This window comes from Maylandia zebra, linkage group LG3, assembly GCF_041146795.1.
Source record: "Maylandia zebra isolate NMK-2024a linkage group LG3, Mzebra_GT3a, whole genome shotgun sequence".
NCBI classification, from domain to species: domain Eukaryota; kingdom Metazoa; phylum Chordata; class Actinopteri; order Cichliformes; family Cichlidae; genus Maylandia; species Maylandia zebra.
In genome coordinates, this window is record NC_135169.1 from 61,001,494 (window position 1) to 61,013,337 (window position 11,844).

Here is an 11,844-nt window from a genome sequence, read left to right on the forward strand (position 1 = left end):
TGATTGGCTGTATAGATGGCACTCACATTCCAATCATTGCTCCTTCAGTAAATGAAGGAGACTATGTGAACAGGAAGTCTTTCCACAGCATTAATGTACAGGTACATAGTTCCCTGTAGCATTTCAAACTAACAAATTATTTCATTATAGTAATGGATGCTAATTTGTGTTCTCTGCACTGTGAAGATCATATGTGATGCCAACATTATCACAAATGTGGAAGCCAACTACTCAGCCTCTGTGAGTGGTGGTGGTGGAGGACCCCCACCTGTTTTTCGGGCCTCTGCTTTTTTTCTAGTGGCTATAATGGGTACATTTGAGCATACAGATTAAGCAAATATGTACTTGTAATGTGCTCAGATAATTGCAATAAGTGCTCACAGAAAGAAAATTAATGTAGCCTCTAACTGCAATTGATTTACATCGGACAAACAGACCAAGCACTATGGCTCGTAATACAATTACACCTTACCTGTTTGGACTATATTTTTATATTTCATTTTTACTTGCTGCTAGGAACGTTTGGGGCCTGTTGGGTTGCACCTGCTCTCACATCACATCACAAAATAAAATGTATAAAATAAAAAATAAAATAAAATATAATAAAATGACGTGTTAAATGGGTGGAAATCCCTAGATCAATGTTTAAATTAACACTCACGCATTGACTCTGTCGGCTATGTTTTGCCATGCATGCTCCCTTTCTTTTGCAGCTGTGGCTGTGTTACTTTTTTTCCGCAAAATTCCGCATGTTATCGGCATATGCTGCCATCAGAATTTCAGCCTCAAGCGCTGTGAAATACATTGACCGCGCCTTCTTTCCCTCCGTCTCCATGGTGACTTGCTTAATCTGTGCTCCACTACTCCACTAATCAGGGCTTTATGTATCCTCGTGCGCGCGCTTAACTTGGGGTTAAAGCAACTCCGCGTTGATTGAACTAATTGTTATCAGCCTTTCTGAAACCGAATATTCCGAGTTGGACAGTTCGGGGTTACTCAACCCTGAGTATCGTTTTTCACTCTGGGTTTTCTAAACCGGCTTCTTGAAATAGGGCCCAGCAGTAGAAATCAGTCCAATAACAAGGTGTGTAACATCTAGCAGGGTGACAGAAAAACCCAGGGTAACTTCTAAGGACCTCAACGTCTCTCTCACATTGTGTTTTTTAAACATGCTTCCATTTGTCACTTCAGTCTTTACTCTGAAATACAGGAAGAGAAATCATGGCTGAAATAATTTCTCATAAAACCAGGGGTGTGGTCCAACAGTCAGTTTGGTGAGGAAGGTTCCTAACTGAGAAAAGTGACCCAGAAGTATCTGTGTAGCAGCCACAATAAATCAAGATCATGAGCTTTATTAACTGATCAAAGTCTCTTCTTTCATCTTCTGTATCATTCAGTTTGCATTGGTAATGCCCATTATTGTAATGCTTTTTTAAGACGAGCAAAACTTTATTTCACTTTGGGTTAGCTGGGATAAGTGATGGATGGAGGGAATTTTACTTCAGCCACAGAAATCCTAAACAGGAAGGAGGAGCAGAGTTACAGTGGATCACTATCCAGCAGGGAAACAAGGTTTATTTCAATTTCTTGACCATGAGTGAGATTTACTGAGTGGGCAAATTAGGGAGACGACACCATCAGATCCCGAGCCCTCCATGTGTTAATCAAGAGACGGCTGCTGTGCTACATCCATAAATAATGAATAAATTAGGAGCTAAAGCTGAAAGGACAGTTTATTTGTACCATCTTCACGTGAACACATTCAAGAACATCACAGATGAAGAAACATTAAAAACTTCCACACTACATAAAGCAAGAAAAATAGTTTTTCTTTCAGGTGGTTTCAGAAAAACAGAAACATCAAACATCTCCAAGACTCTCTTTGAAAGAACTAAAAACCTTTGTTCTCATGGTCCAATCATGAGTGAACTCCCCGATGAAGCCTTGTGTGCTAAAACATGTCAGAGTTTTAAAGGTTAAACATGAGTTTCCAAAACGTTTTGCTGGAGAACAATGAACTATTTGACTGAGTTTCAATTATTTACAGACGAGCAAAACCAGGACAGAGAAAAAAGGACAAAACTGACTCAGTAAAAAACAGAAAAGAAGATCCCATGTAGATCTGTATTAGGTAGAAGTTCAGCCCAGCAACCAGTTCAGTTCAACACAAGTTTAAATGATTCTATCTGAACTCTGTGGAGCCTGATCTCAAGCTTTTTGAGTCTGACACAGAAACCAGAGGATCTTTCTGTGTCTTCAGATTCACTGTGATCCAGTGATGGGAGTGATTTCAGCCCTGAGTGATCGCGCTGATGTTTGCACAGAGCAGACAATGAGGTGAATGTTTGGGCACATTGGTAACAGTGAAACAGTTTATTAGTAACGTGGGATCGTTTGTGTGCAGAGTATGAACTGAGATTCCTGAAGCTCTTGTCACACTGGTCACAGCTGTAGTTTCCTTCCATGTGTGCACGTTCATGACTGTTACGATTACCTGACTGTGAGAAGCTTCTCTCACAGTGTCTGCACTTGTGTGGTTTCTCTCCTGTGTGGACTCGTTTGTGTGATTTAAGCTGACCTGCAGTGGTGAAGGATGACCCACACTGATCACAGAGGTGCTTTTTAACCCCACTGTGAATCAGTTCATGTTGTTTTAAATCACTTGGTGTGGTGAAGCTTCTCCCACATTCTTTGCAGTATTTCCGTTTGTCTCCAGTGTGTCTACGTTGATGTCTTTTTAGGGTCTTTTGCCAACTGAAAGTTTTTCCACAGAGGTCACAATGAAAGTCTTTCCCACCACCACAGTGATGACAGGGTTGAGAACTGGATCCATCTGTGTCGCTCTGCTTCTAAACAAAGACACAAAGACAGTGTAAGTCAGTCCTTCAACATTTGTATCCTGAACGTCGCCTGAAATAAAGAGCATCTCTGCAGACGTCCAACTACATTTGACTGTTTCAGTTAACACCCTCAGTTTACTGGGCTGCAATAACTACAATACTACCACCATAATACTACAGTAATACTAAAATCATAACTGAAAGGAAAATCTGAACAATCACTCAGAGCTGCTTTTCCATGCAGTAGAATTGCTAACATGCTAACACAGTTTAATGAGCAGAGTTGTTCCAAACAGTCAGGCTAAAATGACAAGATAACAATATAAATACATACCTCACAGTAGCTGCACTTGTAGAGTCTCTTTCTGGTGTGGATCTCTTGGTGTAGGCTCAGGTAACGTGGAGATTTAAAAGTCTTCTCACACAGGTCACATTGATAAGGTCTCTCCTCAGTGTGGGTAAACATGTGTTGTTGTAAGTGTGCGTCTGTTGTAAAGTATTTGCCACACTGTTCACAGCAGTACACATCATGTCTGGTGTGAATGCGTAGGTGTGTATTTCGGCTCCCTCTCTGGCTGAAAGTTTTTCCACAGATGTCACAGCTGTATGCCTTAATTCCAGAGTGGGTAACTAGATGACTCTGTAAGCTGTTACTGTGAGTAAAAGCTCTGCCACACTGATCACAGCTGTATGGCTTAATTCCAGAGTGGGTAACTAGATGCCTCTGTAAGCTGCTACTGTGAGTAAAAGCTCTGCCACACTGATCACAGCTGTACGCTTTAACTCCACTGTGGATGAGTTGGTGTTGTTTTAGGGAAGGCTTGAAGGAAAAAGACTTTCCACACAAGTCACAGCTGAACGGTCTCTCTCCAGTGTGGCTGACCTGATGCTGTTTTAGTGAAGCTTTCAGAGTAAAACCCTTCCCACACAAGTCACAGCTGAACGGTCTCTCTCCAGTGTGGATGACCTGATGCTGTTTTAGTGAAGCTTTCAGAGTAAAACCCTTGCCACACAAGTCACAGCTGAACGGTCTCTCTCCAGTGTGGATGACCTGATGCTGTTTTAGTTTAGCCCTCACAGTAAAACCCTTCCCACACTCGTCACAGCTGTATGGCTTAATTCCAGAGTGGGTAACTAGATGCCTCTGTAAGTGGCTACTGTGACTAAAAGCTCTGCCACACTGATCACAGCTGTACGCTTTAACTCCACTGTGGATGAGTTGGTGTCTTTTTAGGGAACCCTTGAAGGAAAAAGACTTTCCACACAAGTCACAGCTGAACAGTCTCTCTCCAGAGTGGATGACTTGATGCTGTTTTAGTTTAGCCCTCACAGTAAAACCCTTCCCACACTCGTCACAGCTGTATGGCTTAATTCCAGAGTGGGTAACTAGATGCCTCTGTAAGTGGCTACTGTGACTAAAAGCTCTGCCACACTGATCACAGCTGTACGCTTTAACTCCACTGTGGATGAGTTGGTGTTGTTTTAGGGAATCCTTCAAGGAAAAAGACTTTCCACACAAATCACAGCTGAACGGTCTCTCTCCAGTGTGGATGACCTGATGCCGTTTTAGTTTAGCCCTCACAGTAAAACCCTTCCCACACTGATCACAGCTGTATGGCTTAATTCCAGAGTGGGTAACTAGATGACTCTGTAAGCTGCTACTGTGAGTAAAAGCTCTGCCACACTGATCACAGCTGTATGGCTTAATTCCAGAGTGGGTAACTAGATGACTCTGTAAGTGGCTACTTTGAGTAAAAGCTCTGCCACACTGATCACAGCTGTATGGCTTAATTCCAGAGTGGGTAACTAGATGCTTCTGTAAGTTGCTACTTTGAGTAAAAGCTCTGCCACACTGATCACAGCTGTACGCTTTAACTCCACTGTGGATGAGTTGGTGTCTTTTTAGGTAACCCTTCCAGGAAAAAGACTTTCCACACAAGTCACAGCTGAACGGTCTCTCTCCAGTGTGGATGACCTGATGCTGTTTTAGTTTAGCCCTCACAGTAAAACCCTTCCCACACTCGTCACAGGTGTGTTTTTTCTCTCCCTTTCTTCTGTGAGGTTTGTCGGCCTCCTGAGAGCGCTGACTTCTGGCTCCATGTTGGTCCTGCAGTGACAGAGATACAAACAGAGGCAGTGAGTGAAATGCAGTCGTGGAACAAACTCAACCTTCAAACTCCATTAACACTAGTTTTAAACCTGAAGGTGGAGCGTGGCACCAAACACCTTAAAGGTCTCTTATCCCCACCTGCTGGTAGTTCTAACACATTACATCCAACCTGCTGTTAAAGATAATTCATGACTGTTCAAACACTAAACTCATGCCCATCCCTCCTGTTTGTACACACACACACACACACACACACACACACACACACACACACACACACACACGCACACACTATTTTATAATTTAGATTATTTTGTTGTTTCCTATTACATATTTCTATAATTTGTATAGATTTATACATAATTATTCAGTGATAATAAATCCTGTGTTTGTTTATTCTAAAGGAACCCCGTTAGCTTCCACAACAGATGTTGCTCGTCGTCCGTCAAATACTCACATAAAATATTACACAATAAAGTGAATTCAAGATATCCACATAATTTCACTCTTACATCCACAGTGAGGTTTCACAATTGTTAAAATATAAGCAATCAATAATAATAATATCAATAACATTGAGGCACATTACACAAATTTCAAAAACAAATCATGTCTTACAATATTTACAACAACTAAAAGCTCTGTAAATCGGCTTTTAAGTGTTCATTGAAGTTTTGAATAATTCTCTAATTTTTTAAGGCAACTTATTCCACTTAAAAGTTGCTCTAAATGTAACAGTTTTACAAAACGTTACTTTTAACTCGAGCATTTACTAAATTGCAGCTTGTTGAAAACTGTGTAATATGATGATGTATTTCATCTGGATACTGCAGCTGAGCAGAATAAATGTGGTGTGTTTAACAGAATTGCTTTCTTTAGAACTACAAGTAAGCCATAGAATATTTTAGCCTGTACAGGAAGCCAAGAAAGGTTATTATGCATTTTATCAATATTAGTATAGTATGAACATCTTCACACTAATCTGGACGCCTTATTCTGGACTAACTGAAGTCTGTTAAGATCTGTCTTATTAGCTGCTGACCAAATGATTGAACAATACTCCAGATGAGACATTACTAGTGCATTAATGACATCTTTCATAATGAAGAAGCGATACACAAAGAGCATTTCATAGCCATAGCTATGCCTTGTCGGCAGAGTTATGTGGCATTAGTGATGTTTGTACTTTCAGCGTTAACTTGGTTTTAAAGCCTTTAAAATATACGCCGTTCAATAGTCGACCTTAATCTGACAGAGAATGTGATGATTTTGTGGATAATTAAAGTCAGTCATTTATCCACAAACACAACAAGCTGAAAGTCAGTGATGCTGCTCGGTTTGCAGTCCTGAACATCACGGCACAAGCAGGATTCACTGCACTGTTAATGTTAGCTATGTTATATTGCTGCCTCTGTTCGGTGGTGTCGAGCCAAACGGACTTTAACGTGTGTTTGAACGAGCTGACGGTTCACTCGTTAAGCTGAAAGAAAGATGCTTTAATCACAGCAGTCACACATGTGTCCACTGCACCATCTGGAACTCTTCTTGTTTACACTCGTAATAACACAAACACTAAATCCTGCTTCTCTGGTGCTGTTGTGTAGCAGTGTATACACCTGAGACTGTCACCTGTCTGTCTGTCCTGCACTCTCTCTCTGTTTCTTTCTCTCTGATTGTGGAATAAAAGTATGAACATGTGTTTATAAGTTACACTTGTGTTTGAATCCTGCAGCTTATCACACATTTGATTTCCATGTGTGACGACTGCAAGTGTCCAGAGTGAGGACAGACTGAGGGACCCACTGCTGCACATCATCTGTGAGGCTTTGCACCCCTGATGATCCACCAGGACAAACTCAGCAGTGTGTGAGGAAGAGGAGGAGGAAGAGCCAGCAGCAGCTGACAGATGGAGAGAATAGACAGACTGTTCCCTGTTTGTGAAGGACTGCTAGGAAAGTTTAACATAACTGTCTGTCCTGAATCAGTCTTATTAGGTAATGTTCAAATAATGTGATCATCCCAGTGTTTCCAGTGTGGGAGAAAGTACTCAGGGCCTTCAAGTTACACACTATGAAAGGCAGCAATAAGTTTAATGTTCAGAAACCTAAAGTATGTATCAGCAGCAGAATGGAGCTAAAAATAAATGTTGGTTTCAGTTCTATGAAGCTTTGAGTATTTTGGATCAGTAGCTGCTGTGTTTGTTGCATCACATTGCTGTAATTGTTTATATGCTTTATATATTCTGAGCTAAGTTGATCTATAGTGTTACATCATATTCTATAAGGATGTTATGTGTTTGTAGACTTTCTGCCCAGTTTGACCCATTTAGCAGAAGTCAGCACTTCGGCCTTAGCGGTCTTTGAGTACACGGCCCTTGAGGACTTTAAAGCTGCAGAACCTGAATCGGGATACAGCCATGATGATCTCCAGCCTCGTGCTCGCCAACATTCTCACCTGAGTTAAGAAGACGATCACTGAAATGGTCTCAGCAGGTCCTTTGATGACAGCAATGAAATGCAGTGGTAAGGCTTTTTGGGGATTAAGTTCGTTTTCATGGCAAAGAAGGACGATGCAGTTCATCTGATCACTCCTCATAACATTCTGGAGTGCAGGCAAAATGCTATTATAAAAACTTAAGCAGCAACTTCTCCAGGTTCCAATATTTATGCAATTCTCAAACCTTTTGGCCACGACTGTATAACCTCTTCTGAAGTTTAGTGGATATTATACATGGTTATGCTCAGGATGTGTCGGCCAGTTTCCACTGGAAACGCCTTTTGGTTAAACTGTCAGTGAGGAATTTGCATTTGCACTGTTACATTTTTATATAACTTTAATGCACATAAACAACAGCTGCTTGTTTCAGTGAAAATACATTGATGGGTTTTTAATAAAGTTGTGCAGCTGTAAAGTATTTTGTCTGGTGTCAATTCTATCGTCAGCTACATCGTTATGGCAAATGTTCAGATGTATATGGTGATAAATATCTTTGCTCATATGGTCCTGCTCTGTCTGTCACCTTCTGTGTTGAGCTCATTGTTTCCTCTGTAGTGGCTGAGCTGAGTCCAAGTAGCTGAAAATGTTCCTCTGCTGCTCCTTCAGACTCTCCTCCTCCTGCTGATCAGCTGGGACACAAAACAGATCTTTGTTAGGCTCCACACTGCACTGAAGAGTCAAAGTGTCTCATATGTTCATCTGACAAGTAAAAGAACACATTTTTGTTTCCCGAGGTGGGCAACTTGTTGGAAACAAACACAAAAGGTTTGAGCACTGATACCTGCCATTGCTGCCATTGAAAGATGCAACGCCAGCAATGTGGATTGTCAAGACTCAATGCAGATGTGTCACGAATTCATCCAGCAGTAGCTATGGCACTTGGCCACAGGTGGCAGCAGTGGACTGACCTGCATTTGAGACTGCTCCAGCTGCTCTGTGACAGTCAGCAGATCTGCTACAAATTGCAGATCATATGCAAGTTTTGGAAATGACATTATAAATATTCCTAACTTAGCCACGGCAGCCATGTTGATGTATTACCTATATTGGCTGAAAATGTTCATTTGCAGAGAAAAGACACAGGCAGACACTGCTTACAGGATGTTACATGTTATTATGTGATGTTATTGAAATCATCATGAATAACAGGAGTGGTGATTTGTAAAACTTCACATTTTGATCCGGGACGTACTCTGCATAAAAACAAGCGCTCACTCTTCCTGCTCAACAAATGACAAGGGCGGAGCCTTATACCACGTGATACAGAAGCTGTGCCGTGTGATGCTAAAATTAGCAGGGAAACAACAACGGAGAGCACGTCAGGGATGACGAGAAAGTGACAGGAGAAAATCCGTCCCGGTCAACCACCCAAACATCAATAACGGGAACCTTATACAGCGCTTCCCTATACACGTCGAACTCCCACAGGCACAAAGACATTACGGAGGCTATCACTTATCACCTGACCAAAGATATGGCTCCATCAACACTGTGCAAAACGAGGGATTTAGGAAAACGATCAACACCCTAGACAAACGCTACACAGTGCCGTCCCGCAACTATTTTTCTATTGTTGCACTACCTGCTCTGTACACGCAGCGTCGAGCAACGGTGGAGACGGAATTTCAAGCACTACAACATTTTGCTGCAACAACAAAACGTGAGACGTTTGTTGTTTTTATGTTTATTTATTGTTATGAGAGAATCATGATCTCAATTCTAAGCCAAAAAATCGTGATTCTCATTTTATGCAAAATCGTGCAGCCCTAACATTAACACAAAACTATTGTTTCACCAGAGAAACACACATGAAGAGAGAGAGAGAGACAATAACAGCTACCAAACAGTCGTCATAATTCGTCACACAATGAGAAAAGGACAAATCAACAAGTAACAATGACTAATTAATATTAAAATCTGTAACATAATGTATTGTTTGGCGTTTAGTCTGATTGGTTCAGGATGAGCTGCCATTATCCAATCACACGTCTGCTTACCTGCATCTTTTCTCTTTTTTCTAACCTGAGCACCTGATGGCTTTGAACTTTTGTTGTCCATCTTCCATTGGTTTGAATTTTGCGCTCCAGTACAAACACAAATCCCCCAACCCGAGGATCAGCACAATTAACCTAACAGACCTACACCTTAGTTCACAGATTCACTTTGTCTAAGGTTGATTTCTGGGATTTCACACAACCCAGAATTCAGATCGTGAATCCATGATGGGCTTGGATTTACATCATTATAAATGAAATGTGCTCTACTTGGAAGCAGCCGGCCCCGCCCCTTTTGACGGGTTGTGTGAGACTTTAAATCATCAAACTGTAAATTATAAATTTAAATTGTTATTGATCCTTTACCCCGAGTCCTAAAGTGTAGATTTATTTTCTTACTCTTCTTATATTTATTGTTTGTTTACTTGCACCGCTGTAACTGCAGCCTCGTCGTCTCGTCTCTCTATATGCTGGACTGTCTGTAGCGGAGATGACAATAAAGTTTATTTTGACTTCAGCAGCGCGCAGGCGCACCGAGGGCTCTCGCGCTCACTTTATAGAATTTAGAAAAAACATCGGTGCAGATTATAAGTCTGTATCATAATATCTGTTTGTTGTTTTTATTTTGTTTTGCGAGTTGGTTATTAGATGCCGCTCCAGCCAGCCAGAGACTCCCCGCCGCCCCGCCCTCTCCTCCCTGTGCCGCCAGCAGCAGGCGCACCTCGCAAACGGAGGGCGCCCTTACTCCCAGCAAATGGCTGATAGAAAACCGATCGGTGCCTACGAATTTCCCAATATGCGCTGGCATGACGTCGGGGAAGCATGGATACGACCGATTATTTTATTTTTTTCTTGCCCGTGATGCCCCCCCACCACGATGCATTCTATTGGTTTGCACACTTACACACACCCAGCTGTGGTTTCCGGTTTTGCTGGACTCTGGAGAGCCCCGCCTTTAACGCTCTTCTCTCACAGAGAGCAACAGAAAACTTGGAAAAACTCCAGATTGACTGAACTCAGTTCAAAGTTACCTTGACACCTTTAGATGTGAGACGTAGTGATGGTCCGCTTGAAGCTGACGCTCCGGTGCGTGTGTCAGAAAGATCAACGCGCTGCTTCAGAAGCACCGTGTCGAGGCTTGATTCGTTTGGCCAGAGTCACGTGATCAGTGACGTCTGAAGCTTCGTTTAGAACGTACCTTTTTTTAAATCGAACTTTATTGAAACACACTGAGTATACAACATACAAACAGATGAAGTTTACAAAAGAACAGAACATGAACATAGAGAACCAGGAGTAAAAAAATTATGATATGAGTAGGCGAAAAAAATCAACATATAAATATTGTTCTGAGAGGCTTTTTGTTGGTTGAGTCTGAAATTGATTGTATGTACAATTCATATCCTTATAAAAAGGCAGAAATATGGTGTTTTATTAATAAACTTACATTCATGGATATAAAATAGCTAAAAGTATTAACAATTTTTTTTATAAAAAAACATTTATCATTCTTCCTGGGGAACTTAAAGAAAAAGAATAAAACATTTTCCCATCGTAAAGAAAACTCCCTTAAACTATAGACAATAACAAAACTGCTAAATTCTTCCAGAATCTCTGTGTAGAGGAACCAAAAGAGATGTGCCACAGTTTCTGGATGATCTGATGATATGAGATTTCCTTCACCTTGTTCACAATTAGATATTTATGGGATCATCCAGACTGTCTTCCAGGTGATATCTGGAACATGTCGGTTCCAGTAAGATATTCTATATATGGGAGAGACATGATATCTTCTTGGAATAAACTACGTCTTCTCTTATTGCTGTTACCAAGTTCCTGTGAAAAGCAGATTTTTCCCACTGCTGACTCAGCTGGATCAGGGAGAGTGACTGAGGCAGATATTGAGCTGTCAGTGTTTTTATATAACATTAAAGTCCCTGAGGGTATGGCACCAAGCACCATTGAGAATTCCCCAACACTGACGGGAAAATTATATAGTGTAAGGAATTCATTGTAAGTAAGTAGTACTCCCTCGTTAAATTTTAAAACTTAGTAGCAGCCGCCATTGTTGGCAGCTGAAATTTGGCTGGGCCGCGCTATGAATTCTGGGATATGGTGGGCCACGAAGGACACACTCGACCCATCCTTCAAATTCGGGGGAATGAAGGACGCATTTGAAGGAGTCGAGGAATCAGGACAGCCTTCGTCGCCTGGCTGTGACGTCATCGGCCTTCAAATGCGGCCTCCGGAGGATGCAGCCGACGTTTTGGGACACAGCTTGTGTGTCTTTGTTGGTCATGTGACCTCCCAGGGACTACACATGGAAACGAGCAGTTTAGCTCAAATCTGGCAGGTTTCCATCGTCTGTTTTTGTCCTGATGTCCATGAACATGAACACTGTCCC

General features: G+C 41.6%; 1 long non-coding RNA gene across 1 annotated transcript; it reads right to left on the reverse strand.

Moving 5' to 3' along the window:
• Nucleotides 1-1,749: 1,749 nt before the first annotated feature.
• LOC143416617 (uncharacterized) lies at nt 1,750-10,577 on the reverse strand. Its single transcript, XR_013096997.1, has 4 exons — nt 10,472-10,577; nt 7,970-8,075; nt 3,175-4,947; nt 1,750-2,849 (listed from the first exon to the last, which is right to left on the reverse strand). It is a non-coding gene; the product is annotated as an uncharacterized LOC143416617 (long non-coding RNA).
• Between the last annotated feature and the right edge of the window lie 1,267 nt (nt 10,578-11,844).